This window comes from Miniopterus natalensis, chromosome 11 (assembly GCF_054644295.1).
Source record: "Miniopterus natalensis isolate mMinNat1 chromosome 11, mMinNat1.hap1, whole genome shotgun sequence".
Classification (NCBI taxonomy): Eukaryota; Metazoa; Chordata; class Mammalia; order Chiroptera; family Miniopteridae; genus Miniopterus; species Miniopterus natalensis.
In genome coordinates, this window is record NC_142091.1 from 66,460,345 (window position 1) to 66,480,217 (window position 19,873).

A 19,873-nucleotide genomic window follows, 5' to 3' on the forward strand; every position below is an offset into this window, starting at 1 on the left:
CTACCAATCTGTTCCTCCTCCTGTGGTCCCTTCCAGTATGTGGTACCCCAACACTCATCCAGCGATCAGCCCAAACCTGTCAGTCAACCAACACTGCACATTCCACGCACTCAGTCACTCCCAATGATCTCTTGCCATTCACCATACCGCTCCCAATAGCCCAAATAACCGAAGTCGAATGAGCATGCGAAGATGCCCCCAAACCAACTGGGCCCACGTGCTTTGTGGGCCTCGGTGCTTCAAACCACAGGGGCACCGCATGGTTACTCCTTCAGTGTCCCCTGCTAGGGGGTTTGAATGTCGGGGGAAAGCGCCTGTGAGCCTTGGTCAATGGGTTCTGACGCGCAGCACGGTACCGGACACCTAGTGAGGTCAGGAAATACCGGTTAGAAAGACGGGACGAGAGAAGACAGAGAAAGCGGGATCATTTGCCTCCTCCGCTGTGCAGCGCGAGCTCAGTCTCAGGGCTGCAATCCTTATCCGCCACACACAACATGGCGGCGACCTGGACCCGCATCCGACTTCCGCTTCCGGTGCAAAGCAGGGTCACTTCCTCTCCGGTTGCCCTGGAGCTCCTTGGAAGCTAAGAACGTGAAGGGTGCCTGGTCCTTTTCTGTTTCTTTTTCTTCCCTCTGCTCCCAGCGCAGCCTGAACGAGCAGCTCGGAGTCTCGACCCGCAGCGGCTTGTCGGTGAGAAGGGGACCGAGGGGAAGGGCCTACGGATGTGAGGGTGTCTGAGGGGAGGGAGGACAGGGAGGGAGAGGTTGGGAGCTGGCTGGGAGGCAGGCCAAGTAAGTTTGTGTTGAAAACCCTCCCCACAGCTGGTTCTTGTTAGGCTGTTGGAAGTGGCAGATGCAGTGTGTGGGCAGAAACGATGATCTTAGTAGCCAGAACTTCATCGCCATGAGATGTGTGTGTGCACAGGCCTCCGCAGCCTGAAAACCATTTCCGTTAAGGTTTATTCAGTAAATGCGCCCAGCCACCGCCTACCTGGGCCTTCTGGCCGCGTTTCCTCCTGATTCTGAGGCCATATCCAGCATGAAACGGGGTCTTCAGTGGTTTCATTGATGGCGGGCGCCATCCTTCACTGTTCTCACCGTTTTATTGAAATAGCGGTGAGAACCCAAGTGGAGATAGCACTGTTTACGGGGCTGAAAAGGCTATAGGAGTCCAGAGCTATTGACTTTTATTTTTTAAATGAAGATCTCTTTTACTTGAAGGAATGTAAGGATTTGGGCATCCTAAGAGGTGCTGTGGGACTTGAAAGCAGAAATTTAGCTGTAGATAATAAAAAAGATGGTCACCAAATGACTCACAGACCTAGTGAGCAGCCACCTTGGCATTGGAACAGGCTGAAAAGTTCAGCTTTCCTCAAACCAGTCCTCACACCCCCACATTCGTTTTTGCTTAGTTGTTTTAAAAATCTGGCCTGATGATTTTTTATTTTTTTTCCAGGATGCAGCAGAAGCCCCCAGGTTGCTAAGAAATTCGTGGAATCTTCTTATTGGTACAACTCTTAATACTGCTTGTGTTATAAGGCAAGGCAAGGGTGGGCAGACATTTCTCAAGTGTATTGTTTAACTACACAGCCCACTGCAATTTGACTTTTGAAAGCTGAGAGAAACAGGTTTGAACAATTGGTGAGTGTAACAGGAAAGACTTTTTATTTGGTAACAGGAATATAGTTTTTGTGCTAATAAAATGCTTTAAAAGTTAGTGTGTGGATTTTAGTAATTAGCATATGATTTTAGTTATCAATTGGTTCATAATAAACAGACTAATTAGGTAATCTACTCAGTCATTTATCTAAATGAAAAGTTCTGCTAAATTGTATTTGTGAGCATTGATTAAAGCTAAAGGGGAATAGAGATTAAGATGAAAATCCTTAAATTTTTAATTTTTAATTTTGCTTGCACCCTGAACAATTGCTTTGTGTAACACGATGATTAATTGGCTACTTATGCCTGCCCAGGAAGGATGTGGGTGAACTACCAAACCTCTGAAGTGTTTTTCAAAAGACTGAGTATTTTATTCAGTTATTTTTCTCTTTATTCTTGCTTAATAAGTAATTGAAAAGGAAGGCAATGTTGCCTTGGCTGGGTGGCTTGGTTGGAGCCTTGTCTCATGCACCAAAAGGTTTCGGTTTCAGTTCCTGGTCAGAGCACATACCTGGGTTGCAGGTTTGATCCCAGGAGGCAGCCAATCGATGTTTGCCTGTTCCCCCCAACATATCCTTGGGTGAGGATTTAAAAACAAAAAGAAAAGTAAGTCAGTGTCTGGAATCTCATAGTCCTTTATCTGGTGATGCATATAAAGAATGAGATTGGGGCTTCAGTCAGTGCTTTAATAAATATCTCAAACTTACATGTCTAAAATACAGCTCTCCATTCCCTGCCCCCAACCTCTTCCTCTCCCAGGTTTCCTTATTTCACCCAGTAGCACCACCACACATCAGTGTTCTCAAGGCAGAAACCCAGGAGCAGTCTTGATTCCCTCTTTCTCTCATTCCCCACAGCTTGTCCATAAACAAGCTCTATTAGCTTTTCTTCTAAAACATATCCAAAACCCACCTACTGTTCTCATCTCTACCACCCCAACCCAGGCCCCATCATTTTTTACCTGATTAATTGCAACCCCTCTTAATCTGTTCTCCCTGCTTCTAATCTTATGACCCATTTCCACCACCCCTGGTCTGTTCTCCATACAACAGCCAAAATATTTGCTTAAAACATAAGTCAGATTCTGTAAGTCCTCTATCTAGAACCCTGATTTTCTCCCCACTTACTGAGCTCTACAATACCCAACATGATCTGGATTTATCTGGGACCCCTCTCTGCCCCTCCACTCAGTATGACCTACCACACTGTCTTCAGTCTGCCAAGATTCGACCTGCCTTAGGGCCCTTGCACTAGTTACTCCCTTGGCCTGGAAACCTATTCTCTCAGGTGTTTGTGGAGCTGGATCTCTCGTTTGGGTCTAAACTTAAATGCTTCGTCCTCAAATAGGCCCTTCCTTCACCACCCAAACTGAAGTAGCCCCCTGTTATTCCCTGTCACATCATCCTGCTTCAGCTTTGTCACAACCTTCCTCACTATTGATATTTCCTTGTATCTTTATTTCTTTGTTTATTGACTGTCTCTCCCTACTGATATATAATCTGTGAAAGGAAAGATCTTGTCTTTCCTGTGAGTTACTATATTCCGAGGGCCCCAAATTGTCTCGAATGCATGAATGGATAAGCACATGAATGAGTGGATTCTTTTGGCACCTACTCAATGACCATCTCATCTCAGGTACACCAAAACAGGAAGGCTGGGAAAGATCAGGGGACCAAGTACCACAGAGAGTGGACCCTAAAACATGAGACAAGGACCCAAAATGGAAAGAAGCAAGAGGAATCTGGGGCGGGGGCAGGAAGACAGTGGAGGAAATGGAAAGGAGACAGTACAACTCTACAGATACGTTCTAGAAATCCTAAAACTTGCACAAGCGTGGGCCTGCACACGCACGCTCATGCAGTGTGGCCTAAAGCATAGTGGGTCTCAACATTTGCTCTGTACCTGAGTCTTACAGCATATTTTCCTGGCAGAGATGCATAAGCTTTAGCGTCAAAAGAGTCTAATTCAAGGTGGAGGTGGGACCCATGTGCCTGCTGCTTGTAACACTTGCCGGCTGGCCTCCTTGGTCAGGACAGGAAGGTGTAGTAAATACTGGCAGCTTGGAGAAGGCAGCATGACCTCCTGCACGGTGAAGTCACCCCATAGGGTGAATCAGCAACTCCCCCTCCCTGGGCCCCAGCTTCCCTCCAATATAAAGTGAAAGCCTTACTTGGACTGTTGTGTAACTTTAAAACTCAAACTTAACTGAAATTGGGCATGTGGGGTCTCCTCTCTGAGGAGCAAGGGGCTTACCTTTTAGACTACCTTGAACCTAAGGCTACATCCCCATTCGGCAATTCCACTTAAGTGACATATTTAGTCTAAAAAACACTTTACCATGTTATGCCATCTAATATTTGTATCGATGACTGATGAAAATGTCAAAAGCAAATTTTGCTGCTGTGAGACTTTACTGAAGTAGCCCAGATTTATTTGTTATTCCAGATTGGATTTGAGGGGATTGTGGTGAAGGAGAGAAAGTGTACCATTGGTGCTCAGATGTGAAAGAAATGGAACTTGAACTTCAGTCCTTTCCTAAATCTCTCTCACCTCCAACTGATCAGTCCAATTCCTGGGATTAGCCTTCACCTGTTTCCCTTTGAGGCTGCCCTCAACATTTAAAAAACAAACAAATGGCAAGCTTTATTCAGATCCAATTCAGGGTCCCACATTGCATCTAGTTTTCATGTCTCCTTAGACTCCTCCAATCTGTGCCAGTTCCTCACTATTTCCTTGTCTTTCTTGACCTTGAAACTTCTGAAGAGTGCTGCTCAGTTATTTGTAGACTGTCCCTTGATGTGGATTTGTCTCATGTTTTCTCAAGATTAGACTGGGATCTTGAAGTTTCTCTAAGAAAACCGCAGAAGGGATGTGTCCTCCTCAGTGTACCATATCAGGGGCACATAATTCCAAAGTGTCTTATCACTGGTAATGTTGACCTTGATCTCTGGTGAAGGTGCTGTCTGTCAGATTTTTTACTATAAAGTGGAGAATTCCATTGGTAATTATTGTATATTTGGGAAAGAGGCTGTGAGACTCCCTCCACGTTATTTGTAAGCAGATTTTCCTTCTGTGTGTACATTGGGATGGCAGCGGGGGCAGGCAGGGTGTTTTGTCCTGTGTACATCCCGAGAACAGACCACAGCTGCTGGGATTATGCTGCACAAAGTCCGAGCTGGTAGAAACCTTTGCCACTATAACAGATCAGTGGCTACACCGATACCCATAGAGGAAAATGTGATATAGTGTGTTTATATTACAGAGGGAGGGCGTGTACATTGTTAATTGAATGGAGTTCCTTTTATCCATGAGTTCATTCACAAATGTTTATCATTAAGGGCTAACATTTTTTGAGTGTCTACAGTTTCCCAGGCATTGTATTAGGTTCTCCATCTGTGATCTCAGTTCATACTCTAAATACTTTTCAGCATCCTCAGCACTGATGGGACTGTGCCGTTATTTCTCATTTGTGGAGAGGCTGACAGTGTTTGCATCGTGCCTGATGGGCACTGACAGCAGTGCATTTATAGCAAGTGGTTATTGGTTTTTTCCCCCTCAGATCAAAGGATCATTGTGTAGCTTTTGCTTTGTTAACCACCTTCCCCAACACAGTCAGTGTCAACAGAAGGAAAGTGGAAAGTGATGATTCTGAATCATTTGTGACATAAAATGCTGCTGTACGAACAAGTGTGTTTCCCTGAGAGATAAGGCATAGGGCACGTCAGGTCTCCCTGCCCCCAGCTTGTGATGAGAGAATTTAGTTCCTCCTCAGAGTCAGTGCTCCATAAACAGCATCTGATACTACTGCTAATAGTCTGTGGCCTTCGTGTCGCAGGGCATTTGCTGAACTGTCCAGTGAAGGAGGAGACAGGAAAGGTCCGTCATTCTCCTGCCTCGTCCATGTTGACATCGCCCTAGATGCTCTCGGATCATTGTTCTTTCTCTTCTGTGTTGGTTTTGAAATGTGACAGCTGCATTCAGTGGTTGGGAAAGACAGACCAATTATTAGCTAGCCCAGGGATCAGGATGGGGAGATCAGTGGGCAGCCTGGTTTATTAAAATTACTCCATTTTGTCCCTGCCTGTGTGACCGATGTTGAGTGATGATGATCTTGACTGTCTTCTGATAGCGACAGTGAGAGAGAATAACCAGGTGAGACTAGCAGAATGAAGGGGGTGGGGTGGGGGAGATACTGTCTTCCCGGTCTCCGTTTGGACTCCCCCAGCTAGACCCAGAGTCTAGGATTGAAGTGTAGGTGATTTATTTGGAAGGTGCAGGAACCAGTAGTAGGGAATTGGGGAGAATAAGCTAGAAAGGGGGAAAGGCCAGTAAGGATGTGTTTTCCAGCTGGCTGCTACTGTGGGGCTGGAGCTTAATCCCACTGGCGGACCTGTGGAGCAGTGGTGGAGAGCACCCCCCCCCCCCCCCCCGAGGGAGCTGGGATATTGGTACGCCACCTTCTGAGCATCAGTGATTGAGGACTGCTTCCCTAAGGTGTGCTGGGCACGCAGAGTGGTGTCTGCAGCTTGGGAGGAAGACCTCAGATAAAGAGATGCAAATGCTGGCAGGTGGAGTCGACCAGTGTGCACTGCCGTGGTAAGGCCTGAGGGGTGAGGGCTGGTGCCACAGCATCCGCTATGTTCCCTTAAAACAAAACCAAGCACCCACTCCTTTCCCAGTGGTCCCCATGTCATTAAACAGCACCACCATTTACTCAGTTTCTCAAGCCAAAGACCCAGGAATTTTCCTTGACACTTTTTTTTGCACTTGCCTCACATTTAATCTATTCCCAAATCCTGTGACGTCTACCTTCAAAATAATGTCTTGAATCCTACTGCTGTCACCATCTCCACCATCATCTTACACTGGGTTTCTGCAACAGCTTCCTCACCCAAATTCTTATTTATATTGTAGCTAGAGTAATCTTTTTAGGTTACTTTATTCCCCATCTCAAAAACAGTGGCCTCTTATTACTCTTAAAATAAAACCTGAAGTTCTTCCCATGTCCTACGTGACCTAGCTCCTGGCTACAGCCCTGACTTCAGTTTCCACCCACTGCCCTTCTTGCTCACAGTGCTCCAGTCAGATTAGTTTTGCAGCATTCCTGCCTCAGGGCCTTTGCACTTGTTCTTTTAACACAGAACACTGCTCTAGATATTCACGTCACTCAATTGTAGAACGCTCCTCCATATTCATGCCTCTGCTTATATGCTACTTCCTTAGGGAGGACTTTTCTTAATACTCTATCTGGGAAAGCCTTTTGTCATGTCTGTTCCCTTAGTCTGTTTACTTACTTTTCCCATCACAGCGGTCATGGCCTGGCTGACAGTAGTTTATGTTTTATTTGTTACCTATTCCTGCACTGTAAGTGCATTGGTGGGAGGACTTTGATTCACTGCATTACTTCCAGCCTCTAGAATAGCACCCACTCATAGTAGGTATTCAATACATAATCTGTGAATGAGTGGATTAGCAACTGTTTACTGGTCCTGCCGAGGGCACCCAGCATTCAGGAAGTTTCAGGACAGACCAGAGAAATTGCAGGCCTTAGTCTGAGAATTGCCTGGCTGCGTCTTTTCCCAGAGCTGCCCATAATGAAGACACACTCCCTGCAGAGTCAGCTGTAGATCGGGGGGCACTTCCAATATGTTCTTCCTTGACACCCATTGCACATCTCAACTTGTTCATTTTTCTCTTTGTTTGCTTTTCTGGGAACAGGAGAAGGAAAATCAAGGTAATCAGTGTGAGTGCTACAAATCATATGTGACTGGACGCAAAGTATAGTCTTGTTTTTAATAAACTAGAATGTGAGGTTGGTCATTTCCCCAAGGGCCTGGCACATAGAAGGTACACACTAAATGTTGAGTGAATTTTCAGTGTCATCTATTGATGTTATTAAGGTTTTTTGTGTGCTTGTTCTGCAGAAGGTATCACATTATATGACCCACACTCTTAAAGATGCCAAAGAGCCCTGGCTGGGTGGCGCTCGGTTGGTTGGAGCATCGTCCTGTCCACCAAAAGTTTGCAGGTTTCTGGTGGGGGCATGCATAGGAGTCAACTGATCGATGTTTCTTTCTCACATCGATGTTTCACTCTCTCCCTTCCTCTCTCTAAAATCAATTTTTAAAAAACAGACGCCAAAGAGTGAAGGGTTTTCACTGTCACTCCCCAACCCAGCAAACTTTGCCTTATCCATGCCCATCTCTTCTCATGCACACCAACCCGTGATCCTAAAAATAGTAGAGTCAGTTCTATCTTTTGTGGATGTTTTAAGACTAATTTACAACATTACAAAAATTCACACAGGCTCATTTTAAAACTTATAAATTACAGAAAAGTTAAAAGAGAAGAAGAAACTTAACACTTGGTTCTGTCACCCAGAGATAACCACTGTCGATGCATTTCCTTCCAGTGTTTTCTATGGATATTTTTACATAGTTTTAATATACAATTTTATATCTCTTATTAATACCATAACATGAGCATTTATCCTTAATAGTCAACATTTTGGTAATATCTTTTTTAGTAGTCATGTAGTATTACATATCCTGGTTGTAGATCATTTAGCCTACTTCCTATTTTTCAAAATTATAAGTTATGCTGGGGTAAACATTCTTATGTGTATCTTTGCTGGCTTGGCTGATTGTTTCTTTAGGATAGAATCCTAGAAATAGAATAACTAATTCTAAAGGATACAAACTCTTAATATATTCTGTAAGATTTCATTTTGATTTCTAAAGTTGTTTGGATGTGACTTCCATAAAAGAACTCTAGAAAAGCAGATTGCCTGGAAGAATTTACTTCCAGTTTTGAGACATTTCAGCCTGAGTGTTTTAGCATTCAGTTTAAATGAGCACAGAAATCTGCAGCCTGTCTCCACTTCAGGCCTCATCCCTCTCTAACAAATGCAGCAACAGCGTTATAAAAACCTTTCTTTGGTAAACAATGTCTTTTTGTGTGCTCAAGGATTGTCTTTGTAAGTCTTTCTAGCAGGTATTGGGTTTATGCCTAGATGATGTGCAGTACTTTTGTATGCCTGTTCGTGACGTCTTAAGGATTTAGTTATACTTTATGTTTTGTTCATTGCCCACAGGAAGTCCAGATTTCAGGGCATTGAAATCTGCTTTTATAGGTCTGCCTGTGTCCTGCCTAAAAGGCAAAGGCTACCTTGGCAGGGACTGCTGTGGGGAATACCGTATGAGTAAGAAGTTCTCTCCCCAAGGCCAGGCTGTCTGGAAAGGGCCTTGTCAAAGACAGATAGTTTATAAATGGAGGGAAACCTTGGCTTTCATAGATATGAGAGGTTGGGCATGATATACTATCATGATGTCCAGGAGTGAAGCGACATAGGATGGTTCGAGAGTTACGGTGCAGTCACACTACACAATCTCATGCCTGCAAAATTCCTAATCAGTGAGTCCAGCTCTCAGTGTTGACCTGAACCGAGAAGCATGTATGGTTTGATCCCATATTTGTAAAAAAGGCAAAAAACACACACAAATGGGTTTTGGGGAATTTTAATGTCTGCATGAACCAAAAGAGAAATATGTGGAAAGACACACATCAGACTATTGGTAACTGGCTCACTCCAGAAGGTGGAATTGGATCAGAGAAGATTGAGGACCCCTTTGTTTTAGGTGACTCTGTTGAATAACATGTTACAATGAGCATGTGTTACTTTTGTAACTAGAAAAAAAAGAGAAAAGCTTCTGGAAAAAATGACTGGAAATATCCAGACAGGAGTTGCTATCCTTCCTCGAGGGGCTTGAGAGAGGGTGGCCAGGAGCAGAGAGGACAGCCTTTAAAAGCTGAAGAATGGAAAAGGCTGATGCAGCCTCAGCCTCAGAGCTCACTTTCTAATCCGAGAGACAGGCCCCAGGCCTCCCTGGAGCCGGAGCCCCTGGCTTTACCAACCCCCTTCCCTCCGGCGGGTCTGTGCAGAGCCATGGCTCAGCAGCTACCACCTTTCCGATTAGAGTGTGTTTACAGTGAAAGGTGATTCAGTCCATGATGAGTCTGCTGGAAATACAAAGGGATAATTGAATCTCAAAGTCCATTAAAGACCTTGTCCTGCATCTGGTGGGGTGACATTTTATTACAGCAGCCAATGTGGCTCCGTGCTCAGTGGCTCCTCATCCTCTCCTCCCTTTCTTCATTGCCTTCCAAAAATTACATTTTCCCTTCCCCAGTCAGAAGTTGCAGAAAAGCCTCTGCGGAGAGTCAGGACACCTGAGAGGAGTGCCTGGGGGAGGTGGCATTGCCTGGCAGTTCAGCGTGGGGACACTGGGAGTTGGCCACTAACTGCGTGACCTCCAGCAGGTACCTGACCTCCTCTCATCCTCAGTTCCCTAACCTGTAAAGCCTGATGATGTTGACTTCTTAGCGGTTAAGAAGGTGACATAAGGTGATGCTCAGCACAGTGCCTGGCCCTTTGTGCTAAGTGCCTGATCCACTGTTATCTGCAGAACTTTAGTCGTTCCCAGTTCTGCCACCAACTTGCTCCTCGGGCAGATCAGCTTATTCCTGTGGTCTCCTTGTTCTTCATGTGCCAGCAGAAGTCTTGACAGTTAATAACACCAGTGAAGTCCCCAAAGTAACAAAAACAGTTGAATAGCAGCAACGATAATCATAACAACCCGCCCCAGTTCCTCTTCGGAAGGGTAATGTCATTTCACAGGCCTGCTCTCCCCAATAAGCGGGCCTTTTCTCTCCAAAGAGCCTGGAATCAGCTCCTCAGGGCTGTGAAAATTGGCCTTTTCTGTGGTCTGATCTGCTGGTGACCTATGTCCACACACTTCTGAAACCAGCCGGGGCCCTGGCACAGTCACGCAACATAGCGGCCAAATCCAAAGGCTTTCTCTTTGGAGCAAATAGCATCACACGTGTTGCTCTCAGGAAAATGAAAGCATTCACAGCGGCACAGCATCCAGCTTCCCTCAGCGGCCTTTGAAACAATTCTGTGACCAGAGAATGGCAGGAGACAAAGGTCTTTCTATCCGCTCTGCCCATCAGGCTGGCGCTGGACCGTGGGGGGCCTGTGTTCCTCTTTCCATGGTACCGCACGGATTGTTATTGCTATGTGTGCCTCCTCTCTGAGCAGGACAAGGCAGGCAGGCAGAGGGATATATTTCAACTGCCCTTGACTCTGTTTATAATCACAAACATGAAAGGAAGGGAAAGAGACTGAGTTTATAGGACCAGCTCTTTGTGTTGCCTAATTTATCTCTCTCAGGCAGCAGTGGGCTGAGTGAGTTTCCTTTTTGTTTCCGATGTGGGAAACTGAAATATGAATCTATGTTGATGAGAGAATAAAGGAATTGAAAGAGGCATAAATCTTATCTTCTCACAACCCTAGAAGATCAGCTCCTTGTGAAAAAGGGGATTATACTTCTGTAATTAACTGCTTTGCAGCTCCTGCTGATGGCTCGGAGCTGACTAATAGCACCCAGCAAAGTTGGATGAAAGGCGGGTGGGCGGGTGCGGTGGGTGATCCTGAACAATGGTCTCAGGGCTTGACATCCTTTCCAGTGCCCAGCTCTCAGAGTCAAGCCAGGAGATATTTGCTCCATCTATCAACATTCACAGCAGAGAAAATGAAATTCTATTGAAATAGCTCAAAGAGACTTGTTCCTCTGTAGGCTGGTACTTACCGTCAGGTGCCTTGAGGGCCCAGGCGGGTTTTACACCCATTTGTGTTCCAGCCAGAGTCCGGGATCTGTTAAGTGTTTATTAAATGCTGTTGGAGGTGACTGTTAGTTACCAGCTGTGAGGTCTTGGGAAAGTTGCCTGTTTCTCTGGTTTCCAGTGTTACAGTCCATGAAGTGCAGAGGGGCTTGTAGAATCTTGTGAGGAAGAAGTCAGATCATGAGTATAAACAGATTCCTCATCACAGTGCCTAGCACATGGCAGGCGATCAATAAATGATTGCTGTGATTATTACACTGTGGAATAGAAATTGATTGCAAACTTGTAGCCATGGTCAGTGTGTTTGAGGTTCACCTCGCACAGGCACTGTGCTAACATGGGTGTAGGAAAACCTCACGGCATCCGGGATGGGAAAGCAGCATTCTCCCCCCATTTCACTGACGACAAAGTAGGCTCCGAGTGGACCTGTGACCTGCCAAGGTAAGGAGTAGTACAGACCCTGGAATGCAGGTCTTTTGCCCTCTGTCCCTCCTCCACCCCTCCCCCCTCAGTGCCAGGCTGACAGGCACTCAGCCTGCTTCTCTGAATCTGTCCACCACTCCTCAGGCCTCACTACCGCAAGATCTAACTGTAGGGCCATCTTTACCTTCCTGATGCGTGTGGGTGTCACTGAGTTCAAGAGATTCTTTTTTCTAGGTGTTTCCAGAACTTCTCCCTTCTCAGTCCTACTGCCACTCATGCTGGCCTGGAACCTCATCTTATGACAATTAGGCTTCCTGCAGCACACAGGCTCCCAAGTGGTGTCTCAGGGCTAGGTTCTCTTTCCATTACCCTCACTGCCAGATGAGCGGTCCATCCCCTGAGGGAGCAGCAGCTGCTCCCCACTGCACATTAGTTGGCTCCACTTTCCTGGTATTTCTGGACCCCTTCAGCTGGCCCACCCAAACTGTCCCTTCTTACTCACAGTCAGAACCCCCTGCTGCAGCTAAGCTTGCCTCAGTGTCTCTCAGGCAGGCACCCACAGCCCCTCTGAGGGTTCAATGGATTAGATCCTTGATAAAGATGCAAATGCCTGATACAGGATGCCCCACTCAGTGCACAGGAAGTGCTTTCAGAGCCCTGGAACACAGATCATTTCATCCACCCACCCATTCTCCAGGCAGAACCTCAGTGACTCAGCCAAGGTCACACGGAATTGATTTTAGAACTAAGTCTCAATCTAGGTCTTGCAGCTGAGGATTGAGTGCTCTACATTAGACAGATATACCTATGCTCTCAGTAATGACCAACAGCCACCGGCTGAGGAGAGTGGTGGAGTTCATTTAATGTTCAGTTTACACTTGGGTCCCAGACCTATGCAGGGCACCAAAGGGACTGCCTGAAAGCCTGGTGAGGAACAGAGACTGAATTAGGCTCTCTGGGTGTGGTGGGCAAGGGTGTGGTGGGAGGGTTGGAGGTTAAGATTTAGGGGATTGTTATGAAATTCAACTATAAAGTAGAGGAAAATGGGGCTGGACACTAGTCCAAGCCACGTGCTACAGCAGCATAGTGATAAACTTTTCTAACTGGAGATGGGATTCAGGAGTGCTTTGAGGAAGAAGCAGCCTGTGACTTGGGTCTAAGGACCCAGAAGAATTATACTCATTGGCAAGGAGGAGCAATACATTCTGGATCGAGGGAGACAGGGAGGCCAGGCAGCCTGGGGTGTGTGGGGAGCAGCTCAGCCAGAACCAAGGGAGCCTGAAAAAAGAAAAACCTGGATTCACGTACAGACTCTGCATCTAGTCTGACCAGCTAGGGTTTGAGGCAAGTCACTTTATCTTTCTGGATTTTACATGTGAAACAGGCGTAATGATATTACCTGTCTCCTGGGGTTATTGAACAGATGAACCAAAACAGGAAGGCACCGAACACAGGACCTGGCACATAGTAGGTGCTCAACAAAAGGGCCATTGTGGGACTGTTATACCACAGGGCCAAGGGGGGTTTTGGGTGATGCTGTATGTTTTCTTTTGCATTGCATCGGGCCCTTTCTCCTCTTTTTGGAACTCACCAGCTGGACCAGGTAAGCTGCTTGCCCATCCTTGGTTGCCAGGGTAGCCATCCCCTGTCCAGAATGATCTGGTTCTGTCATCATCCATGAGCCCTTTCCAGCCTGAGCACAACTGGGGCTAGTGTTCCAAGTCTGGTAACATTTGCTGGCAGAGCCTGTGTTTGGGAGTGAGAGCTGTGTTTAGGTAGAAACAGACACTGAAAACAGCTGCTGATTTCTCCGCCTTGGTAAACACTCAGCCCTGCCGCTTTGGTGTTGCAGGGGGACTGGGAGCACAAGGCAGGCCCTGCTCACTGTGGCTTGTGGACAAAGAGAGGCTATTTTTTCAGGGAGTGTGCTAGCCTTCTCATGCTGGGCTTAGGGCAACGGGAACTAGATGTCCCCCTTTTCCCTGGGCTTCTAGGTGTCTGAGGACAGGTCCTTTCTGCCATTTAGTATCTGTGGGATTTGGGGTCAGTTCTTCAACCTACCTGGATGGGCCAGTCAGCAAAGGCAATTTCCAGCATGTCCCAATATGCCATTGCTCTTGAGTGAGTGATTGCCAACATTCCTACTCATCAGGATCACTTGAGTGGTCCTGAATTAAAAATTCAGGTTCCTAGGCCTTGCCCCAGACTCACTGAGTGAGAATCTCTGGAGGCAGGGCCCCAGAACCTGCATTTTAATGAACTCTTCAGGTGATTCTGGTATAGGCATCTGAGAATGCACCTTGAAAACACTGAGTTCCAACACATTTCCTGGGAACCAGGAGAAAGAGGTAGTCAGAAGGAGGGGGCCTGTAGGCGATGCCAGCACACCACTCAAGCAGTTACCTTTTTTTACTTTGGCTTGGAAGCAGATGCTCTTAAATGTAAGTCTCCTTTATATTCTAGAATATAAAGTGATACCCCACTCCCTAGACTTGATACCTCATATCCAACCCATCCATCATCCATCCATCCATTCATTCATCATCCATCCATCCATCCATCCATTCATTATCCATCCACCCATCCATCCATCATCCACCCATTATCCATCTGTCCATCCATCCATCCATCCATCCATCCATCCATCCATCCATTATCCACCCATCATCCATCCGTCCATCATCCATCCTTCCATCTGTTCTTCCATTATCCATCCATCCAACCATCTATCACCTATCATTTTCTGAGTAGCTACCTGCTCTGTGCTGGGCTCTGGCTGACTTGGAGACCCCCGGGAGAATAAGATCTGGCTCCTGGCCAGAATTTCCCACCTAGACAAATAGACACACAAATCATCCTAATATAGGAGGATCCATCTACAGAGCAGTGGTGATGCAAGGCAGAAGTGATGGGCTCCACTGGCCTGGAGGGAGGGTCAGAGAAGCCGCACAAGACAGCAATTGTGAGCGTCATGAAGGGTGAGTAGGAGCTTGCCAGATGGCCAGGGTGAGTGTGAGGATGTGTAGGAAGGTAGATGAGTCCTGTAAACAAAATCCCTTCGCATCCACTGTGAGAGCAGAGGCCTCTCCTCAGGCCCCATGGAGCCCACGTTCTGATGCTCATCTGCAGCTGTAGCCTCTGAATTTGACCTCATCTCCTGGCATTTCTCAGTGAAAAGGAACCACTTCTCCATGTGGTACAGCCTCATGATCTCTTACACAGCAAAATTATTTATTAACAAGTGAACACCCACCTAACTTGAGAGGTACACGATGCTCCAAGAGCCTGGTCCTAGCTGTGCCTGCAACTCACTATGCAACTGTGGACCAGTCTCTGTGCCTCAGTTTCCCCATCTCTAAGATGAAGGATTGGCTCCCAACTCTGCAAGTATGTGCCTGGAGCACGACCCTGACTCCGTGGCTGCAATATACTTGTTAGCAATGACCTTTCTCGTCTGTTGGAGCACATCAGCACCTTTCATCTCGCAGGTTCAGTGGATTTGCTTTGAGCCTCCAATATGTTACAGGCACCCCAGAAGGGCCAGTTTGCAGGAAACGTGCAAGGTGGAAGTTAGCCTGAAGGTGGCGCTGTGGCTCCAATTTCTGAGCTGCTCTCGAGCTGGTCTGTGTTTTCAGAGTATCTGTGGAAGTGGCAGCATGGGTTCTATTCCTTCTGGGGGCCCTGCTCATTTGCAGGAAGCAGTCAGGCCAGTCCATTGGGGCCTCCCCACCTCCTGGGCCCCTTCACACATCTTCAGAGCTCTTTGTTTCCTTTTGGGTCCTCCCTTCAGGAATGGAGGAAGAGGGGGAAAGTCTGCTGTGAATGCACCTTGTGGGAACAGGGGTCTGTGTCCAGGTTTCCTGGGAGCCCTCAGCGGCTTGGAGCTGCTGTGAAGTCTGTGACATGATATGTTGTATTTGGGCCACAGCCGCCTTAAGCCCCCACCCCCTACTGTGGCCTCCACACCTGGGCGATTCACTTGATATTTTGAAAGCCCTCTACACTCCTCCTGCTGCCTTCTCTCCATTCATTTGGGTTTGGTTTTTAGCTGAGCCATCTAATAAAAGAGGCCAGGGGGAGAGACTGATGGGGGCAAGAAGAAGGAAAGAGGAAAGTGCTAGCATTTATTAAGTGCCTGCTGGGTACCAAGCCCTCCCACAATACTGAGCGCAGCAGTCTCAGACTTTTTTTCAGCTGCATAATCCTCCATCCAAAACCACAGGCAGAACCCATCCACACAAACCAGCCACCAGGGGAGCTGGTGGGGACGGGTGGGTACCTGGGGCTCTGCCCTCACCACCCACCCCTCGCACCCCTCGCACCCCTCCCAGCAGCCCCTTTGGTGCTTCCATAAAACTGGGATCTAAAGCTTTGTGCTCATTAATCTGTATATAACTCTTAGAGGAAATATTATCCCATTTTTCTAATATAAAAGCTGAAGCCCAGAGAGGTGGGGCAACTGCCAGGATCACATGATTAATAACGGGCAGAGAGCCAGGCCATGCCCAACTCCAAAGCCCCCAGCTCTGCCGGAAGACAGTGGGTGCTCTCCTTCCTAAGGAGGGCAAGAAGGGGCTACAAAGGACAGAGCCAACTACACATGGATACAGTTGGTGCCAGATATCCGGTTAACTCCTCTCCAGATAGGACGGGAGAGCTGTGGAAGATGAGAAACATGTGGTTCTGTGCCCAGGCAGGCTCCTGCTTGGCTGACTTCAGAAGACACCAGCCAGCCATGTGCTAGGGATTCAGGCATGAGCTTTCCAGGCCATGATTAGACTTTGTTCCAGGACAGCCAGGGTTTAGGGCTGTAAAACATGAACTGGATCTTGGTTCCTGCTTTGCAGGTGGATGAACTGGATCTTGGTTCCTGCTTTGCAGGTGGAAGGGAGATTGTGAAAGAACAGCTCCTGAGAGGCAAGATAATTTTAAAAGAACAAAAAGAGGAAGTTGTTTGCTTGGAATTTTTTTGTTTGCTTGGAATCTTGTGACGAACATAGATTTGGAGTCAGAAATACTTGTGTCCAAAGATCGTTGCTATTGGTTGGAACTGACTTCCCTGAATCTCAGACGACTCCTTTGTAAACTGGCATCACAAACAGTCCCTGTGTCTCTGGGCTGCTGTAAGGATTAAGCAAGCTCTTGTGTGTGGACATGTCAGGCCTGGGGTTTGCAGAGTAAACAGTGGTTCTCTCTTGGCTCTCCCAGCTTTTCTCAGAGCCCGTTGAATTTATGCCATGTGCTAAATGGGTGTGCTTCCAAGGGGCACTTAACAGATGGGTTATCACTTCTCATGTGGTCGACTGGCTGAGACACTCACTTTTTCATCTAAATATGTGAGATGTGACACACTGATCTTCAGGATTATAAACTTAGAGTCTCAGAACTCAGGATGGTTGACTCCAACTCCTACATTTTAGAGAGAGGGAAAGTGACTTGCCTAAGGCCACCCACTGGTCTAGTGGCAGAGCTGGGACTGGAACCTACATCTGCTGACTCCAGCTCACTGCTTTGTCATCTCAGGTGAGGAGGAAGGACCACAGGATGCTGTCTTGGTCCCTTCTGTGAGAAGGATAGAGTGAAGGGTTCACCGAGGGAGGCCCACTCTGCTCCATGAACCCCATCATGTGTTGGGGGTGGAGGGGGCCTTCATTATGGGACTGAGATCTCAGGAGCCAGGACCAGTTCTGTCATCACCCAGAGTCAGAGGTGGAGCAGGCTTCTACCACAGGCATCAACGTGCAAGGGGTAGTTCAACTTGGAGTTGACCCTGTCCCTGGCTCTTTGACCTGGGCAGGGAATTGCTCTCTCTGAGCCTGTTTCCTTATCAGAAAACTGAAGGTAGTAACAGTACACACATCACTTATTACTGTGAAAGTTAAATAAGTTAAAAGAGTAATCGTAACAGCCAACATTAGTGAACATGTGCCACATGCCAGGTGAGGTACAAAACTCTTTATATGTGTTTGCTCACTTAATCTCCATATAGCTTATATTTTATTGCTGAGGAAACAGACTCAAAATGGTAAAGCAGAGCCCAAGGACACAAAATTGGAGAGGAGAGTGCCAGATTGTGACCCAGGTACACTGGCTCTGGTGCCCACTTTTAACCACCTGCCTTTTGGCCTCTCGATTTAAGCAAAAACCAGTGCTTGGCACGTAAGTGCTCCAGAAATGTCCCTTCTCCCCTCCCTCCCTCCTTCCCTCTCTTTTTCCTACCTTCCTCACCCATCCCCTTCTTGCCCCCAACAGTACATTCCAGAAACAGTGAACCGTAGTTTCAGACGCTGGAAGTTCCCCCGAACTTGACCCTTTCACCTTGAATTATTTTTCTTCTGTTTTGTTGTTGGTTTGTTTTTATTTTTTGTTCCTTAATCAAAAGCACTACTGAATTGCCAACAAGGCAGGTCTCTTGACCCCGTGCTCATGGGCACCAGGCGAGACTGTGCCCAGCTGAGCTCCAGGGCCGGTTGGCCGAGGCACACGATGGCCTGGCCTCTAACGTTACCTAGCGCGCTAGCCCCCGAGCCCGCGGGCCAGCTTTCTTGCTGCCAACTTGGGACCAGTTTGGAAGAAAATACGCCTTCTAGTTTGTGGGTTTCTGGCGACACTTGTTCAGTTCTGGTTACTATAGAGATCTCGTCAACACATCTAAATACTCTTCTCAGCACAGAAACGTGTCTCCTCACCAGTCTCTGCACAGCCCCTAAGAACAGAGAATCTCAGGAAGCAGCAAGAAAGGCTCAGCCACCAGGTCTTCCTGAGCCCAGCTCCCCTGAGGCTCTGGTTTCCTTCGAGCTACTTGCAGGCTTTGAGCTCACAGAGAATAAAGTGAGAACATAGAAAAGAGCGGCTGCTTGAGTGGGACCTAGTGGCACTGCGAATAAAGGCAAATCAGAACAATGGAGAATCAGGCCAAGCCATTTAAAATGTCCGGATTGATTTCTTCTTTCAGTGGCCCCAAGGAAAGACAGTCTGCCCTAGGGGCCGGGATCCCCTACTGTCGTGGTTGGAAGGGCACGAGCAGAGTCCCCACAGTGCCAAGGTCAGGCCTCAGGTCTCCTCCTGAGCCTGTAGTGCCAGCGTCTGCAGGGTGTTTATACAGTTGGCAGAGCCCTCAGCTGCCTCTTGCCCTCCCCTTCTCTCTTAGACCCATACTTTAGGACTCCTCCCCAATGCCACCACTTCCAGAAAGACTTAGACTCAGTCCCCTCTCTCTCCCAGGTATCTCTCATTATCTCATCTCACCACCTTCTACCTGGAATTAGGGCTGCTTATACATCGGCCTTCATTCCAGAGATACTCATAGAGCTGTAATTACACGGAAGGCCCAGAGCTAGTCACTGGCGATAAGAAAGATACAATTTCTGTTCCTTAATAGCTCACAGTCTAGCAGAGACGGACACGTCAACACACAAAACGCAGTGTGGAGGAATGTGCAGACTGTCTTGGGTGCCAAGAGGCTGTGGTGTCTTCCTGCTGTGGGGGTTGAGGGAGTTGGGGGACCCCAGGAAGACTTCCCAGAGGTGGTGATGCCTGGTTTGTGTCTGAAGGGTAAGTTCCACAGAAGGGCAAGGGGCTAAGGATGATGGAGGATTTTAGGGTGGTGGAACAGCATGTACAAATCCGGCAAGGCAAGGGAGAGCAGTTCTCAGGGAGGGAGCCCCAAGGAGCTTAGATGGCTGGAGTGGAGGGTGGCGTGGGGGACGGTGGCAGGAGGTGGGATCAGGCAAGCGGATACCTGTCAGATCACAGAAGGCCTAATATGAGCTGCTTAGCAGTTTTGGCTTCCTGCTGTAGGCAGTGGAGAGCCATGGAAAAGCATGGGACCTGACTGGATCTGTATTTTAAAAGATGACTTGGGCTGCTGAGTGAAAAGCAGATGGTTGGGAGGCAAGAAGTGAAGCAGGGAGACCAGGTGAAAGTCAGTGGCATTAGCCCAGGTGAGAGATGGTGATTTGGACCAGGCGGGAGCAGTGGAGGGAGGAGAAGCGGAAGGAATCGAGACCTGCCAAGGAGCTAGAATGGGCAGGACGCAGTGATGGGGTGGCTGAGGGAGAGCATGAGTGGCGATGGCCCGGGACTGCAGGGTGATCGCCGAAGAGGAG

At 47.6% G+C, this 19,873-nt stretch overlaps 1 long non-coding RNA gene across 3 annotated transcripts in view; it reads left to right on the forward strand.

Annotated features, from left to right (window-relative positions):
* Nucleotides 1–602: 602 nt before the first annotated feature.
* The window catches only part of LOC107530333 (uncharacterized), a 124,573-nt gene continuing 105,302 nt past the window's right edge, over nucleotides 603–19,873 (forward strand). For all 3 annotated transcript variants that reach the window (XR_015715292.1, XR_015715293.1, XR_001602511.2), the window contains exons 1-2: nucleotides 603–690; nucleotides 1,456–1,507. This is a non-coding gene — a long non-coding RNA (uncharacterized LOC107530333). The remainder of the gene's footprint in view (nucleotides 691–1,455; nucleotides 1,508–19,873) is intronic.